Below are 17996 nucleotides of genomic sequence, written 5' to 3'. Positions count from 1 at the left end.
TCTGTAATTTTCTAAAAGAAAGTTTTTTTTCATTATTATTTTTTTCATATGTTTAATGATTATCTTTATAATGAACTCAAAAATTTTCCACACTGCATTCATTATTATAATGCTTCAATAAATAATTATGTTATCTATTTATAAACATTTTCAAAAAGTTACTGTACTGTAATGTACAGGGTTGTTCAATAAGATGTTTACCACCTAAATGGGATATATGTTGTCTAAAAATCTGGTAAGACACTTTACTTAAAATGGCAAGACACTTTGTTCAAAAAGATGTAACACAGTGGGTGAGACGCTCTTAAAATACATGTTCATTTTAGTGAGTGGTAATATCTTTTTGAGCAAGAAGTTTGTCCCATCTGTTTGGACCAAATATCTCCTATTTATGTGGTAACAGCTTATAGACTAATATTGTATAATAACTTTGAATAAACATTAAAGCTTCTTTCATATAGTGATGAGCACCAAGACCAAAACAAGGCTAACATTTGCTCTGTGATATATACCTTGATCTTGCTCTTAAAAATATGCAAAACCAAATAAGACTTGCGAGACCAAGACCAATAAGTAAGACAAAGATGCTAAAACTACTACATAAATTTGGTTAAACAAAAATAGTCAAATACAGTCTTAGGTTTAGTCTTAGTCTTGGATTCGTTTATTACTACTTTCAAACAGAATGATAGGTTAGGTTAGGTTATGATAGGTTAAGATGATGACCTCAACTTTTGCACTGCCCTATACTAAACAACCCATTTACCTCCCTTACACCACCCCTCCATTTTGAAGCATTTCCAATCCAATACTAAGAAAAGCTCAATTATGTTATCAAAGTTCATTTTCATCAATTCTTTCCTTATAAAATTTTGCATCATGATTTTAGAACGTCAATTATCCAGCGCTGGATATCGGCACAGTAAATATTCCATTGTTGTCATTTGTAATTATCCATTATTGAAAAAGATCCTGACAGCATCGATTCATGAAGCAAACTTCAATTTTTGCGCTCACTAAGCTCTTATAAGACTTCAATAGTTTTTTTTTATTATCATAATTTAAATTGAAGCGCGGAAGTTCAAGAGCTACCTTGTCAGTCTGCTCCCTATCATGTTTCTCTACAGTTCTTGGTGATTTGGTATTCATAGAATAACTATATTAATGTTAAACTTTTTGAGTGACTAAGCAACATAGAAATATATGTTTTGTACATGAAAGATTATCGAAGTGAGCCAGGTTTTGAAAATCTAATTTTGAATTCTTTACAAGTTTCAATTCAGCAGCAATTGTCAAAATTAAACCAACGTATTCGTTGTGTGCGCAGCCATGGTAGGGACAATAAAATCGACGCCAGTGCTTTCAGTAGAATATTTTGGCGTTAAAGAAGGCTGTTATGACAAATTTGAATGAAAAATAACAATTAATTAAACTTGTTGCATTAAAAATTGTGAAAATAATAGACCAAATTGCACAAATATTATTTAAAAAAAAGTAAATTATCATAATTACTTATTTATAAATTTGTTAGATAATAATATGACATTTTCAATGTAAGCCATAAATGCAATCCATACAATTATATATGCATCTATACAATTATATTAATAAAATAGTGTATCGTTACCATGGAAATGCCTCCAATAAAACTCATGCACAGTGCGAATATCAATTATGACTTTCATAAATCATTTGGTATCAGAAAAATTGTCTTATTTTCACATCAAATACCTACAATTGTTTCAATTTCACCCTTTATGTAGTTAAAAATTTGTCTAATATAAACTCATTACATAATTTTAATGAAAAATAGGTTTTATTCATGAATTTAGGTATTTCATCAGACTGTACGTATGTGTAGGTACTAGCTTTTTAATTTTTTATAAGAATAATTTTATATTTATTTTAACGTATCGATTTGTACAACTATATTTAAATATTTTTATTTCATTTCATTCTGGACATGTATTAGGTACTTTGTTTCACAAATAAGTTGTTTTTAATTGATTACTACCCAGTCTATAAATATAGCATCTGAATTATTACTTCTATCATAAAAGAAACCCTTTTTAACTCCCGAAATTAAAAAAGGGATGTTATAAGTTTAACCTTTGCTATGTGTGTGTGTCTGCTTGTGGCATCTTATCGCCTAAACGGATGAACCAATTTTAATTTTTTTGGATTTATTTGAAAGGCAATTTAGCGGGTTTAGGATTCCGTACCCGAAAAAAACAAAATAATTGACGACGATCTTCAAAATCTTCAAAATGGAGAGTGTTTTTATGTATGTTTCAAGTGCGAGTTAAGGGCTCCGTCGAAAAATTTATCAGGGTTTTTTTTAAATTTTGTAAATTTCACTTGTAGGGCTATTGTGTACATGTATAACAGTTTTTCGTAGGCACTTTTATCGTCCACGATTTCTCATGGTGGAGTGAAATAAGTTTCGTATTTGCGCCAATCATTGGGCTGTTATAACATCAGGATGTGCTGTAATGAAAATATTGAGATTGAAATTTTGAGCATATAAAATTGTAGAAAATCAGTTAAATAGTAATTAATAGCCCTTAAGCATCATTTGCATGTTTTAAAAAAGTATGCTTTTTCACCCCTATCTTCAATTTCTACCCTCTCATATAATAGCACTACCAAGTTTCTTTTTCTTTAATAACCCATTCAACTATTCATGTGAAAAAAACCGCGAACACCGCAGTGGCATCGTACCCTGTTTTTTAAGATTATCACTAGTCTACAATAAAAAAATTTAAATATCAGAAACATATGTATCTTTTCTAAGAAAAATTTATTATTTTTATTGAAATAACAAATCATTGTTGTGTAGTTCCCACGAAAAGTTTAACTTCTATTACAAACGCCAAAAGGTAAGCTACATTTTAATGTAAATAATACCCAAAGGCGTATATATAATTTATTAAAATTAGTTCAAAACTTTGGTCGTTTTTTTGTTTTGATTTAAAATGAGGAGAATAACTTTTTGTCTAATTTTATTTTTGTTTTAAATTTCCAAAATTTTCTTCATTTAAAGAAAAATTTTTACGGCACGAGGTGGTACATAAGCTAATCGGTGCTTTTTATAATTAATTTTTTAATAGTTAATAGTTAATAATGTAATAGTATTAATCAAATGGCCATAGTGTCCGAAAAAACCCGTGGTTTTAAACTCATTATTTTCGATAATTTTCTCATATTGTTATAAAATGTAATCGTAAAATTGTGCATGGCCATCACCGTATATTACCTGCCCATTATGTTTATTATTAAATATCCAATGGAGCGTGTCAAATAGTAGTAATCTTTTTTTGATATATTACACAATATATAATTTTTGTAATATCTTGATGGAATTTACTGTTTCTACACATTTTATGAATTATTAAAAATTTATACAAAGCCTAAAATATTTCTACATAATATATTTATTAATTCGTAGGTGGTATTTTTTGTAACTTAATATAATTTTAAAAAAAATTTCAACACATGGTCGGTGTGGTACTGAAGTCGTATCAGTGCGACCCCTGTAGTCCAAACGACTAACTTTCCAGCGGGGGAAAAAACATTAAAAAAAGATCTTGTTAGCCTTCATAGATTATTATTCAAATGTACTGCAGTTTATGCTAGAACGATCATTATCTCCATAGATAAATAATGTGTTTTATCCAAGTTTCAGATTCTGTTTGTTTAGATTTTCCCAGTTTTTTTATTACCATTAAAAATTCTAATGAAAACTCTCTCATACGAAAATACGCACATGCGTAAACACACACACGCACAGACATCACATTAAAAAGGTTGGATTTCAAAATCAGCCCCATTACATTAACTTCCTCTGGGTAGTTAAAAATCTTCTGTTCTTCTTCCCTACCTAATTCTAATGAGGGTCAAATTCTCGAAAACGCTGCCCGCTCTCATACTAGAAGAATAACTCTAAGAAAATTGGATATCTTACTCAAAATTTTACTTTCTATGCTCTACAACGGAGCTTAAACAATTGACTATGTGTATTATTTGTATTTTGTTTTATTCATTTAATGCGTAAACCCCTTCCAATCCGAAAACTACCCTCTTTTATAGCTTGATTTTATTGTTTTGTTTTAAAATGATGTATATTTTAGTAACATGCCACTAACCTACTTTCTACTCTGATTTTATAGACTACACGTGATCAAGTTTATGTTTGATTGCTAGTTAAATTATTGACTACACTCTCGAATCTTTATCCTTTTAGATTGGAAAATATTGCGAATAAAAACCGCAAGTATGGGAAGTTTTAGTACAAGTTTTGCTATTTTGTGGGGTTTTTCTCAAAACATTTAATTAACTCTCTTTTCACATTTCTTATTAGATCCAATTTATACCCGAAATAATTTTAGTACTAAGTACTAAATTTCGATCGAAATTTTTAGTGTATAGACATAGAAAAAAAGAAATAAACAAACGGCAAGAAATGAAAATAGTTGTCTCGTTTTGCATTGACTGAGTTAATTGTGGAAATACCATGAATAGACAGTGTTGATTACACTGTCACATTACACAAACATACATGTCACATATACATACTGATATTCTCATATAATGTTGCTCATTTACTAACTGGACCTCACTTTTGACGTTCTAAGCACGCTTTAAAAATTTCAACTTGATATCTGTTTTCGTTTTTGAGTTATCGTGATGACAGACGTACAGACAGACAGACAGACGACAGACAGAAGGACAACCGGAAATGGATTAATTAGGTGATTTTATGAACACCTATACCAAAAATTTGTTCGTTGTATGAATATTTTCAAGCGTTACAAACTTGGGATTAAACTTAGTATACCTTGATATATAATACGTTTATATACATGGTATAAAAAACGTCATCTATGAACACTAATCAGAAATTACCAAATATCAGAGTCATTCAGTTAATAGTAAGTTTGTTGTGCAGCATTTATTATTATTATTGAAAATAGTTTTAGTTTCCCAGGTTACAGTGTTATATCAGTAGCTATGTTCATAGAATGTTGTGGAAATGAGAAATTTTACCCTACCAAAAATTATTTATTATTAATACATCACATGTCGTCTACACGTATAAACATTTTCATTCAAAAATTTCTTAAAATTTTGAAACTCATACTGACGTATAAATATTCTATCTGAAAATATAATTTTTTCAAAATTATGATAATGACTGACATAAACGAGTTCAAAAGCTTTGGCATCTTTTTTTAGTAAAATTTCTACTCAGTTATATTTTTCAAATAATCCCTACTCTCTGTCTATGAAGTTAACGTACTCTGAATTATTTTACTTGATACATATATTTAGTAATCGAAAACAACCCATGCGTTAAATTATATTCATTTTCAAGTTTATGATAATGACTTGAATTTTTGACGAGTGAAATATTTTAAAGTGTTTATCGTTTTTAGTGATTATGTTTTTAGCATATGGTTTGTTTGATACGTTGTAAATATATAGAACATTTTATTTATAAATTTCAAATTTATTATTGACTGATTGTATTATAACTTCATTTGCTCATTCAATGTAAGAATGGAGTGGTTCAAAAAAATATATATTTATATATATAATAGACAACAATAATCTATAACAAATCTTAATACTATGTGTTCAATACATATTGCTATTTTTTTTCAAATGTTCATCGATGATAACTAATATGAATGGTTTCGGAATAAAAATTCTTGAAAAATTAAAAATGCAATATTCGATTTTTCTAATTTTTCATCATTATCATAAATGTGTTATTTTTTTCAAGCATTTACACACATTGTCCTGACCATGAATCGTAAAGATGTGTTGGAATTTTTGTTTGGAATTTCCGGACCAATTACAAGGACTTCCCTATACTAAGAAGTAAACAGGTTTCGTTGTTTTTAACCGACTTCAAACAAAAAAGGAAGTAAATTATCAATTCGACTTTTTTTTCTTTTTGTGTGTGTGTTACCTAAGAAGTTTCGACAGGGTGAACCGATTTTGATGATTCTCTATTTGAAAGCTGGTGCTTCCCGTGTGGTCTCATTTCATTTTGGTCCAGTTCTGACAACGGCATCCATGAGAAAACCATAAAAGCCTTAAATTTGCATTAAGTATGCACGACAAGAGGGCGAATAACTCAATATCACGCCAACCGATTTCGATGATTGTTTTTTTAGTGAAAAATTAGTAAGTATACCCCAGTTTCACTAAAAATCACAAAAAAAAAACCTTTAACAAAAAGAAAAACTTTACCAAAACAAATTAATATGCACTAAAAAATTTAAAAAAAAAATGACGATAATATAATGTAGTTAAAATTATTGGTACTTTTGGAGTCGGTGTCAGCCAAGCTAATGTAGCAAACTGTTCTATCATAGTTGTTTCCTTGGCTGACATCGAGTCCAAAAATAACAATAATTTTAACTACATTATATTCTTGTTATTTTTTTAACTTTTTAGTGCATATTAATATGTTTTGGAAAAGGTTTTTGAAGTTGGTTTTCTTCTTGTTAAAAGTAAGTTTTTTTATTTATTTTAAAGCTGTAGTTTTGTACAGGACTACCTATACAATAATATATCTCTAACAATGTGTATACCTACCTACTTGTTATATTAAATAAGTATATAATAAATATATATACATACATATATAGATATTTTTAGACATTTTATTGATACTTGAAAATCGATACTAGAATAAACAGATATAATAAAATATGTATTATGCAGATATTGATTCAATAGATACCTATAGGTACTGTGTGTATGTATATAGGCTGACTTCAAATTTAATTTATATAGATATTAATATATTAATACATATATTATGCTTTTATACGTTAAAACAATAATATGTGTACCTATTAATATATTAAGCCAGTTAAATTGTTGTAATATCGTATTTTGTTTCATCGTAATTCATGATAATCTTTATTTTGTTATAAAATTGTTGTCTATCTGTTTGTTCATGCATCACACAAAATTTATGCACTGAAAAACTATGAATCTAACGAAACAATATTAATTAATAACTTATTTAAACAAACAATTGACTGAGTTAATTGTTGAAATACCATTTATAGACAGTGTGGATTATTCTGTCACATTACACATACATACATGTTGCACATACATAACTGATATTCCCATATAATACATAAATATCTGGATGACCGAGCTTTGCTCGGTATTCTTAAAAAGACACAAATTTTATCACTAATAGAAGACCGTTTTAAATGTCTCCACACAAATACCAATTTGAATGTCCCGGTAATGTATTTTATTTCATTAACTACGATATACACCAATAGATGTCAGGAAGAGTCATATTTTGCGATGTATGTTTCAGTTTTTCATGAAAAAACGAATAAAACGACGTTTTTTTAAAATGAAACCTTGTTAGATCGACTTATCGCCCCAAAAAACCCCTACATACTCATTTTCATGAAAATCGTTGGAGCCATTTCCAAGATCGTTGATATATATATATACAAGAATTGCTCGTTTAAATATATAAGATATATACAATTTGCACCTAGTTTGCGCAGTGATGAGTTTGGAACAGTGATGTTTAGGCAAAAATGTATCATTCAAAAGTCTTTCATTTTTTATAAGGAATATTTTTTATATTTAAACTTTTAACGGTTTACAAGATGGGTCCCACGGACCTAAGACCCAATTGACCTATGTTGCTCATTTACGACGTCTTTTTTTTCGTCCTGAGGAAATAGATGATGTAGGGATGTAAGTATCTATTAAATTTTATGCATGAGAAACCCTCGACAAAAGAGTTCACAACTTTTAAACGGTTAACTAATGTACACATCAAGTACTTTTATTTGACACCCCACTTGGGTAAAATTGATAATATTCGATTGTTCATCCCCACTTTCATGCCCTACCTTTCCACCCCCGAATGTTAAAAATAGATTAAAAAAAAAACAATCCTTGAAGCGGTTTGTATATCGTGTCATTCGACCTCAATCGATATAGAACTTTATAAGTTTTTTGAAGCACCCACAAACGAACAAATCATTTTTGTATATACAGTAGTTTTTAGTTTTATACAGGGTGTTAAGTTGGCTACATATGGAAAATTTTTTTATTATAAAGTTTGTGAAATAAAGTTATTCTTTATAAAAATCCCTGCTTTCAAAAATATTAACATTCAGCTATTCACTCTTAACTTCGAATGTAAAATAAATTTCGATTTTTGCCCCAATTTCCTATATCAGTTTTTTGTATTTTTAAAATACGTATTTTCGACTACCACGTAGTCATCATCAGTAAGAATTAGCTAGTGAATGTTACTCTTTGCTAATTTGGTGGCGGACTGCACCGTGCATATCCTAGAGTTCTCATTTATTATCTTCGATAATATTTATATCGAATGTAAAGTGTGTCCAAAAATTGAAAAAGTTCGCTAGGAATGTTAATGGTCGTTTAGAAATGTGGATCATTTAGAACATAAGGCAAATGGTTCAAGAAATCACTTCCGACATATTTAGGAGAGTATTTAAACAGTTTTGTAAAAGAACAATTAGATGTATGAAACGCGAAGGTGGATTTGTTCAACGAGGAATCGACTCTATTAGTCAATTTGAAGTTTACTGGGTTTAATGTTTAGATTTGGTTAAGTCTCTTAAAACAAGTTACCCATTACCCTGTATTACTTTATACTTTACATACTATAAATATCGAAAATATGAGCATATCTTCATCTTAAATGCGACACACTGTATATACCTTAACATTGACGCACGGTATAAATAGATAGATTGAATTGTATTCCCTAGTGTTGTCAAATCGTTTATATTTGGCCACAAATCTGTTAAAGCATTCTCTTTGTTTCAAAAGTACCTACTGCTATCTTATATGTAGGTATTATCTCTTTCCTTTCTCCGAAAGGTGTCCTTGTTATATCAAATCATATCCGTTGAGATTGAATTTCTAAAGTTAAAGAAATGACAAACTTATATTAATTATTTTTCTGCCTTTTCGAATAACAATCTTGTATTATTCCAATGTTATATTTAGTATGACAGCCAATCATCAAATGCAACCGATTTTTGTACTTTTTGGGTTTTGGTTTTGGAATTTGATGAAACTCAGTGGATGGGGTAATTTTGATCCAAATAGTATACTCAGGTTAATTTAATGATAGGATGCAGAGTTTCTGAGATATCGCAATATTTGGATCAATTTTAGTCCGTATCTCAAAAATTATTCGAACAGTCGTCAAATGCACCCAATTTTTGTACTTTATGAGTCAAAATTACTGTATATACTGAGTTTTATCGAAATTAAGAGACACATTTGATAAAATCGAGAAAAGCGCAAAAAAAAATTGTTTCGGAATTTGATGATACTCGGTGGATGGGGTAATTTTGTTGCAAAAAGAATAAAAATCAGGTTAATTTAATGATTGGACCTATAGAAAGTTACAATATCAGCGAGTATCATATGGGCAAAACTTCATTTTCAAAAAAGGTAGAGTTTCCCACCAAAAAATTAAAATCCATAAAATTGTAAACAAAAGGGTGGATAAGTGAGGGCTATAACGTGATAGTCTAAAGGAGAAATTGCCCAGCAAAGCGGGTGGGTATCTGCTAGTAATGTATATTTATTTATAGCAGAAGTTAATGAAATCATTCCAGGTATTAAACATTCAATATGTGTTATGAGTTAAATATGCAAATTTCAATTTATCGTATATGCTTGGTAGATGGGAAAATAGTATCTACAACTGTATTAAAGAAGAATTATTTATTGTTTCAGTTTACCAATGTAATGGGTTCTGATAGTTATATTGTCTGGTAAACATCAACATGGAACAATAATTCAAAGGTAGGTTTATGCAATTTATCAATTACAATTTTAACAGAAATGTTATATACCGTAAAATATACCTTGATTTTCCCTCGAGATTGAAAGACCCCAAAAATTTAAGAGTGAGCTGAAGTGAAATTGAAGGAAAGTTTGAGAGTGAGCTGCGCATATTTAAGAATTCTGTCAAAATGCTTCATGGATAAATAACTTTTTAAAATTAGTGTATAGTGCTATTAAACTTAACCAAAAAGTTTTTCATTTAGAAAAAGGAAGCTTCCATCTGACAAAGATACATCAATGTTTAGTTAGTAAAAATTAGTAAATACTGTTTTAACAAATTCAAATTAGAAGTTATCACTTTTATGGTAAAGTGATTAACGCGTCATTTTCGCCAGCAGCCTTAATTCTGTTGCGCAAACTCTTTAAAGAGAGTTTATAAGAAAAACAAATTTGAATCTTCAAAAACATTTCCAGCTTATTTCGATAATATTCATTCACCGTTACTTCGAATTATAAAGATTAAAAGCTATATCTGATGTAATTCGGCACATTGTTTGTTTTCTATTGAGCTTTCTAGCATCAAAATTAGCTGAGGTATGTCCCTTTTTACGCATAGTACTAATATCGACAATAATACTATATTTACATTAAAAAAAGTACTTTGCGTAAAAAGTGGCATACATCAGGCTATTTTGGTGCTATAAAGTTGAATAAAGCTGTTCAGAGTTATATCAGCTATTTACATGAAAATATGAAAATTTTTAAGTAATAAAACATTAAGGCTGTTCTGTACAAGTTTTAAAGAAAAGCCGTTTTCCAGGTAAGAATGGTTAAAGCTGCAATTGAATTTCTAGCACTGCGAGTAGATATCCCTTACTATATCGATTTGAAATTTGGATATGATGTAGGTATTAATATTCTACCTGCCCTGGGTACAAAATTCTGTTAATAATAATTTGGAAAATATACATTATTTTCGCAAAATAAACTCAGACAGGTAGAATATGAATACCTAAAACATATTCAAATTTCAAATCGATAGAGTAAAGGGTATAATCGCAGTGCTTGAATCGCAATCAAAATTTTGTATAGAACAGCCTTAAACTGCTTTACTCAACAATGTCTTTATTTTATTGGCCTAAAAGCCAGTTTGTTCAGAAATTACACTCTTAAGTTGTGACGATCGAGTCACGGGACTCTCTGTATATTACTAGAACTAGATGACCGTATCATATGAAATATACAAATGTATGGGTCAGCAAATAATACTTATTCTCTTACTTTCTTTTAAAGGAAAAGTTTTGTAAATTTCTTTTTTAAACCCAAGTCTGTCTTATATATGAACTATTATTTATATATTGAGCAACACATATTTCATAAGCTATAGAGGTAATTTATCTTTTAACAATAGAGAATAGAAGAAGTCAATATGAAAATATTATTTTTCAGAAAACCTTGGTACTGCATACTTTTTAAGATTTTTATTTGTTTTTCCGTTATCTAAACAAAAAGAGGATATGGATTTTTCTTTTAAAAGAAAATCCCAATTTTTATATAAAGGATTCGATGGCAATGAAAGCAAATAGATAAAATTTATTGAAAAAATTGAAACCTTAAAGAAATGAAATACGTGGATATTAGATGAATTGATATATTGTTTTCTCATTCCATAAAACGAATATACACTAAGCTATGACAGTGTGGCACCTTTAAGTGAATGAAAACCTAAATGGGATAGAGTGAAACAAATACATTTCCAATATACCGTTTAAAAACTTAATACTATGCATGTAAAATAAAATATTTCCACATTGTCTTTCCACAAATGTAAAAATATTTTAGTTCATACACAATCTATCTTCAGACTCATTGGCATACATAGGTCATGCAAGGGCATACGAAGGAACAGATGAGGAACTGCGTAACAATTTTCGCCATACATTGCTCAACATGCACCGTTACGAATTTTTTTAAATAAAAATTTAAATTGTAAAAAATACTTTCCCTTGGATTAAAGTTTGGGAAGTCAAGAGGCAATCTATCAACACATAGTTTATTGCTGTATATGATTATTTCACACTATAAAAAATTGTAGATGTAGAAAAAAATGTAATGCCAATTTTTGTGTATTACACCAAGTATCAAAAGGATGTTCCTTAATTCCAGACACTATAAAAAAATTCTGATGTAGACACTACATGATATTTTTTCACGCTTATAAATTAGTCAAAATTAATTCAAGGATAATGTAAGTTTAAATTAAAATCTTTAAAATTCTACAACTTATTGCTGGTCACAGATGCGAAATAGATTCGGATGCTAGATTAGTATGAAAATATTTGAGACTCACGTTTCAAATTTTGAGAGTGTATTCTATTAGAACATGAGAAAATTGAAATATTTAGATAAAATCACTTATGGAAGAAATGTACACAAATACAATTCATTTCATCACTTAAAATTTAGGTATTTTATGGAAACGAGTGCCACTTGTTATAATTTTCTTTTGGAAAATAGGAAAATATTTGGCTTGTTACATCTTTAAGACTAAGTTTTACAATATATTTTGTACTGCTGCCAGTTTTATGTGACTAGGTGCATGTTTTAAAGTGCTCAGAATTCAAAGCTTTAAGAACGAATATTACTTTCAGGTCGAAACTAGACAAAAAGGGTTCGGAAATAGATAACTCAAAATGAATATTTCTGTTGAAAATTCGACATCAAACGTTTTCCCAACGACGGTACTTCTTTTACTTTGCACAAAGCAGTAAACAGAAAAATCTTTTCTTTAAGCTTTTGGCCCTAGGCTAAAGTCAACGATCGTCAATTTTAATGCCCTAATTTTTACGCACTTTGATTTAAGCAACTGTGTTGAAATATACCATAAAATTGTTGGCCATGTGAGGTCTATTTTTCACAAAGTGGTGTTAAAAGCATGTTCCAAAAAAATTTCGTGCTGTTTATTATTCCGGCCGTTCAATCAAAGTTGAGTCGTGGTAATCTTCGCTTCCCGGTATTTCGTTTTTTTTTTTTTTGCACCGCTGTTTAAGCTGAATATTTTAGTTGCATATCTTGTCCCTGTCCTCAATTGACACATCCAAGCTTATTTAAATTTCGAGTTTACAATTAACATCACATTTTATAGGTACACGCAGTATATGATGCATTGTATCTAGTCAACGAACTACTCCTGCTTCTTAAAGATATATGCATAGTAAAAAGAAGAGATACGTTGTATAAATTGCACATTCTAGGAAATTTTTATTTTGACTCTTATCATATTCTGTTTTATTATATTATTTATTTTTACTGGTAGAATGATATAAAAATACCTACTTAGAAAATAACATCTTTTGAACTCAAATAACAAATAATGTATATTTGGTAATGAACGGTAAAAAATATAATACGGACACACATTCCTTTTTTAAATTTGTTTAGAAAACCGGGTTTAAAAAAAATTCCTTTTTTCTTTACTGGTATATTTTCGATCGATTCGGTGAATGCTTGTGAGGGTTTCAAGGTTAAAGGTATGCAAATTTGAAAGAGCACTTCGTAGTCTGCACTCATTTTTCTGCAAGAAAATTTTGAAATTAGCAAATTTAGTTTTCATATTTTTGTAAATCAGAAACGATTTCATTCTTATTAACCTAAAAACTTTCATGTTTTTTTTATTTTCAACGAGAAGACAAAAGAGAACATCGTTTAATTAGCACACTTTCTGGATATTCGAAAGTTAAAAATACCATTTAGTGTACAATATATCCTCTATATATAGAAATTATAAATTGGGTTAGTTTAAATTATTTGCGAACTGCATACCTTTTATGTTTACCTTCGGAATTGATTGGCTGACGTCACTAACATTATTATTTGACTGATACTTGGAAAAGTATAAATTGTAAGTACACGAAAATATCAATGTGCAGTCCACCACCAAATTAACAACGAGTAACACAATTAGAGTAATTACGATTGGCTAATATACTGATGATGACTACTTGGTATCGCAATACGTATTTATATAATACAAAAAATTGATCTAGGAAAAATCGAAATTTATTTTCGATATATCCTCATTTAAATATCCTCAAGAGTTCTCATTTATTATCTTTGATAATATTTATATCATGGTTAGGTTTTTTTTTCAATTACTTATATCTCAAAAACGGTGAGTTTTAGGAAAAATGCGACGGGACAAAAAATGACTTATATTTCCCAGAGTTTTCAGAAGAATTAGCATGGTTGGACTTCTAAACCTAGAAAAAGCACTCTTTCTACTGAATATGTTCTACACACTCATACGAAAATTTTGAGTCGGATCTCATAATAAATCATATTGCTCCATAGAATTACAATCTTAACTGCTTCATTTCCTAGTTTGTGTATAGACGTTGTGTGCATTTGACACCAGATTTTCGTTTTAATTAATGTTGGTACCTGTAGCTACCTGGGTAGTTATGTCGTGCATGGTTGGTATCTATTGTATACTTTTTTATAATTAGAATTAAATGTAACAAGACTATTATAATAAAAAAAAAATCAATATAATTATTTAGACATATTTTATATGTATGTTATACTATGTGTGTATATTATATTTAGTATCGTATCTATACACAACAAAGTATTAGGTGTGTTAATATAAGGAAAATTCTATCTTAGTTTCTCTGCAATATAAATCGATTCTACAATTTTATTGTTACACCCTGTACAGTAATACAGCACATAATAGTACGACTAGCTTGACACCCGCCCGCTTCATTCCCCTTCCATAACACTCGAAGGAATTGCTTTACACAGCTAAAATATTTGTACAGTTTTCAATTTTTTAGAGTATAAAATAGTCATAATTCATTGAGAAGGCCATGAATTGTTTGACATTTACTATTATAAATTAATAGTACTAATTAATACTACCATAAATGATTTGTGATTTAAAATCATTATCATAGATGGAGCATAAAAATGTCAGAATAATTTTAATATAATTTATTTTTTTTTTTTTTAAATGTATCTATGATATATGTGATATATTGCAGTACAGTTTCATTCAAATCTGTTCGCTTTTTACGTGAAAGCGTAACAAACAAACAAACAAAAATCCTTACTTTCACATTTATAATATATAGGAATATATAATGACGTGAAAGCATAGAGAGGGTGGAAATAGCATTATAATAATGTTATTTTATATTTTACAATATAAAGAGTGGTGCATAAGGAGATATACAGTTGTAATATTAAATTTTATTCAATAGTATAAAACAAAAAATGAACGTCTCCAGTTATTTGAATGATATTATGTATCATGAAGCCAAATGAGGAAAATGAGGTATCATGAGGAAAATTTATTCATCTTTTATGCAATACCTGTTTATATTATTATTAAATACTAGCTCGACCCGTCCAGAATCAATAATAATAATGGGGTTTAACCTCCGTTTCTCTGACATATACGCCTATAACAGACGCCACGCACATCATTATTTGTCAATCATTATTTATTTAATTACAAACATATTTACAATTACATTTTGATGTGGGTGGAGTCGGTTACTTCGTTCTTATCCAAGCGACGACAATGTGATCAATTCTGCACTCGCATTAATTATAAATTGTTCACACTGCCGCTGCCTGGATTCGAGCCCGCAACCTAAGTCTAAATGGACAAACAGACGAAGACAAACGCCTTAGACCGCTCGGCCATTTAGGCTCTCCGTCCAGAATTAAACAGTGCGGTACCCATTGTTTAAACATTCTATAGAAATAATATACATGTGAATAATTTACTTTCATTTAACGTATACGCAATTTTATTACAGGTATGATATACAAATTACATAATTAACAAAATTAATGGTTTCGTCATTAGCTTCAAAATAAACTTTAAAATTAGGGGTACATCATGGAATTTCAGTGAAGTAATAAGGTTGATAGGATGCCCAGGAAAAATAGGATAGAGATATTATACATAAGATCATTACAACTGAATTTCCACTGATTCCACTCTTTGTATATATTGTACGTGTGTTATGTGTATGTATGTATAAATTCGTATATATATGGAACATGTATGTATATATATATACTTTGGTTAAAATACAAAAATGTAACAAGGCAAAAAAACATGCATAAATTATTAAATATTAAGAATTTTAAAACTCATGAATGACTTGAACAAATGTTAAAATTCACATTATTTTTATACAATGTGTATTTTTTTTTACTTAATTTCATACATTATAAACAATACGTGACTTCTTACTTTAAAATAGAAAAGTTATTTTATGAAATTTTGTTATTTGAAAATATCTGACATGCATTCATATCGTACAGTGAAATAAATATAAATAAAACAAGTGAAAACAAACAAAGTCAATTGTTGAAATACCATGTATAGATAGTGTTGATAACGGAATTCAACTTGATATCTCTTTTCGTTTTTGAGTATCTTGATGACAGACGGACAACCGGAAATGGACTAATTAAACACCTATACCAAAATTTTATTCATTATTTTTAAGCGTTACAAACTTGAGACTAAACCTAGTATACCTTGATATATTTCATATACATGGTATAATTAACGTAAATAGTGAAACGGAATATATTTTTTCTAGGAGTGAACTTTCTCGATTTTTGTCACGCGTATTGACACAGAGTTGTGATAAATTCAGATTAAACTAAAAAGGACATTTTCCCAAAATATAAAATATTTCACGAAAAAATATCAATTGGTCATGCAAGATTTCTCTTTTAAATGATTTCGAAAATCGAGTTGAACCCGGGCTCCTTTGGCGACGCCATTAATGAAACTATCTTTGTTCTACAGGTGACTGACTATAAGATAATCGTTCAACCCTTAAATAATTAAATCTAATTTTCATACAAATGACGCTCGTGCATAAGAAATAAACGTAACAGCGTTGAAATCGTTGAACAATTAACAATATTACATAGTCGTCTCTAGTAAGGACGACCTATAAACAATACATTAATTGGGCCTGAGCACGATACTTTCTTAATTACTTTAGTAATTAAAATAAATATGATATATTTATTTAAATGGTGATATTATAAACCTGTTGTTTGTCTGTTTGTTAGAGTAATACGCAAAAACGCAAAAATTATAGGATCGATATTGAGGAAATGCAATTTACTAAAAGTTTATGAAAGCTTCAACTTGAAAGTTGATAGTCCCTTCATGAAAATTTTGTATTTGTTTCATTCCACCTGTTAGAAGTAGAATAATAAGATTACCATAGAAATAAAGTATCTCTCTGTTGCTCAAGAGTATAAAGGTATAAAGGCGAATACATGTGTGAGAAAATTAAGTTTAGTTACGTTTAAGCAAAACGATAAATCGCCCTTATCGTTTTAGAAGCATGCAAACAAAAAAGTTATTACATGTATCACATTATACGTCCTTGAAACCTTCAATAAGGTTAATTTTGATTGCAGATATATTTTCTATATGATATTCAAACAAAGAAATCTTTTACATGTTTATTATGAATGATTGTTTTTTATGACACATATTACTTATGACGTATTGATTTTATTATCCATATTTTTATTAAACATGATATGATTGCGTCATTAATATGTCGTCATCGTTTTAATGACGTAGGTATAAAGTATATTAAGTGTTATACAATGCAGGGAATAATCAAAAAATATTTGATCATATTCTTCCTAATGACTTCCTTTTTATACCATGCATATATGTATACTAAGTTTAGCCCCAAGTTTGTAACGCTTAAAAATATTGATGTTACTCGCAAAATTTTGCTGTAGGTGTTCATAGAATCAGATAATTAGTCCATTTCCGGTTGTCCGCCCGTCCGTCTGTGGACAAGATAACTCAAAAACGAAAAAGGATATCGAGGTGAAATTTTAACAGCGTACCCAGGACGTAAAAAGTGAGGTCAAGTTCGTAAATGAGCATCATAGGTCAATTGGGTCTTAGGTCCGTAGGACCCATCTTGTAAACCGTTAGAGTTAGAACAAAAGTTTAACAAATGTTCCTTATCAATGTTCCTTATCACTGTTTACCCGTGAGGGCGCCATTTATTCGCAAATTTTATAGCATGTACTATACTTGAATAACGTTATTTATGTGTCACATATAATGTATGCGTTATGTGATAAAGAAATCA

This window comes from Chrysoperla carnea, chromosome 2 (genome assembly GCF_905475395.1).
Source record: "Chrysoperla carnea chromosome 2, inChrCarn1.1, whole genome shotgun sequence".
Lineage (NCBI taxonomy): Eukaryota > Metazoa > Arthropoda > Insecta > Neuroptera > Chrysopidae > Chrysoperla > Chrysoperla carnea.
This window is presented reverse-complemented; position numbering follows the sequence as displayed.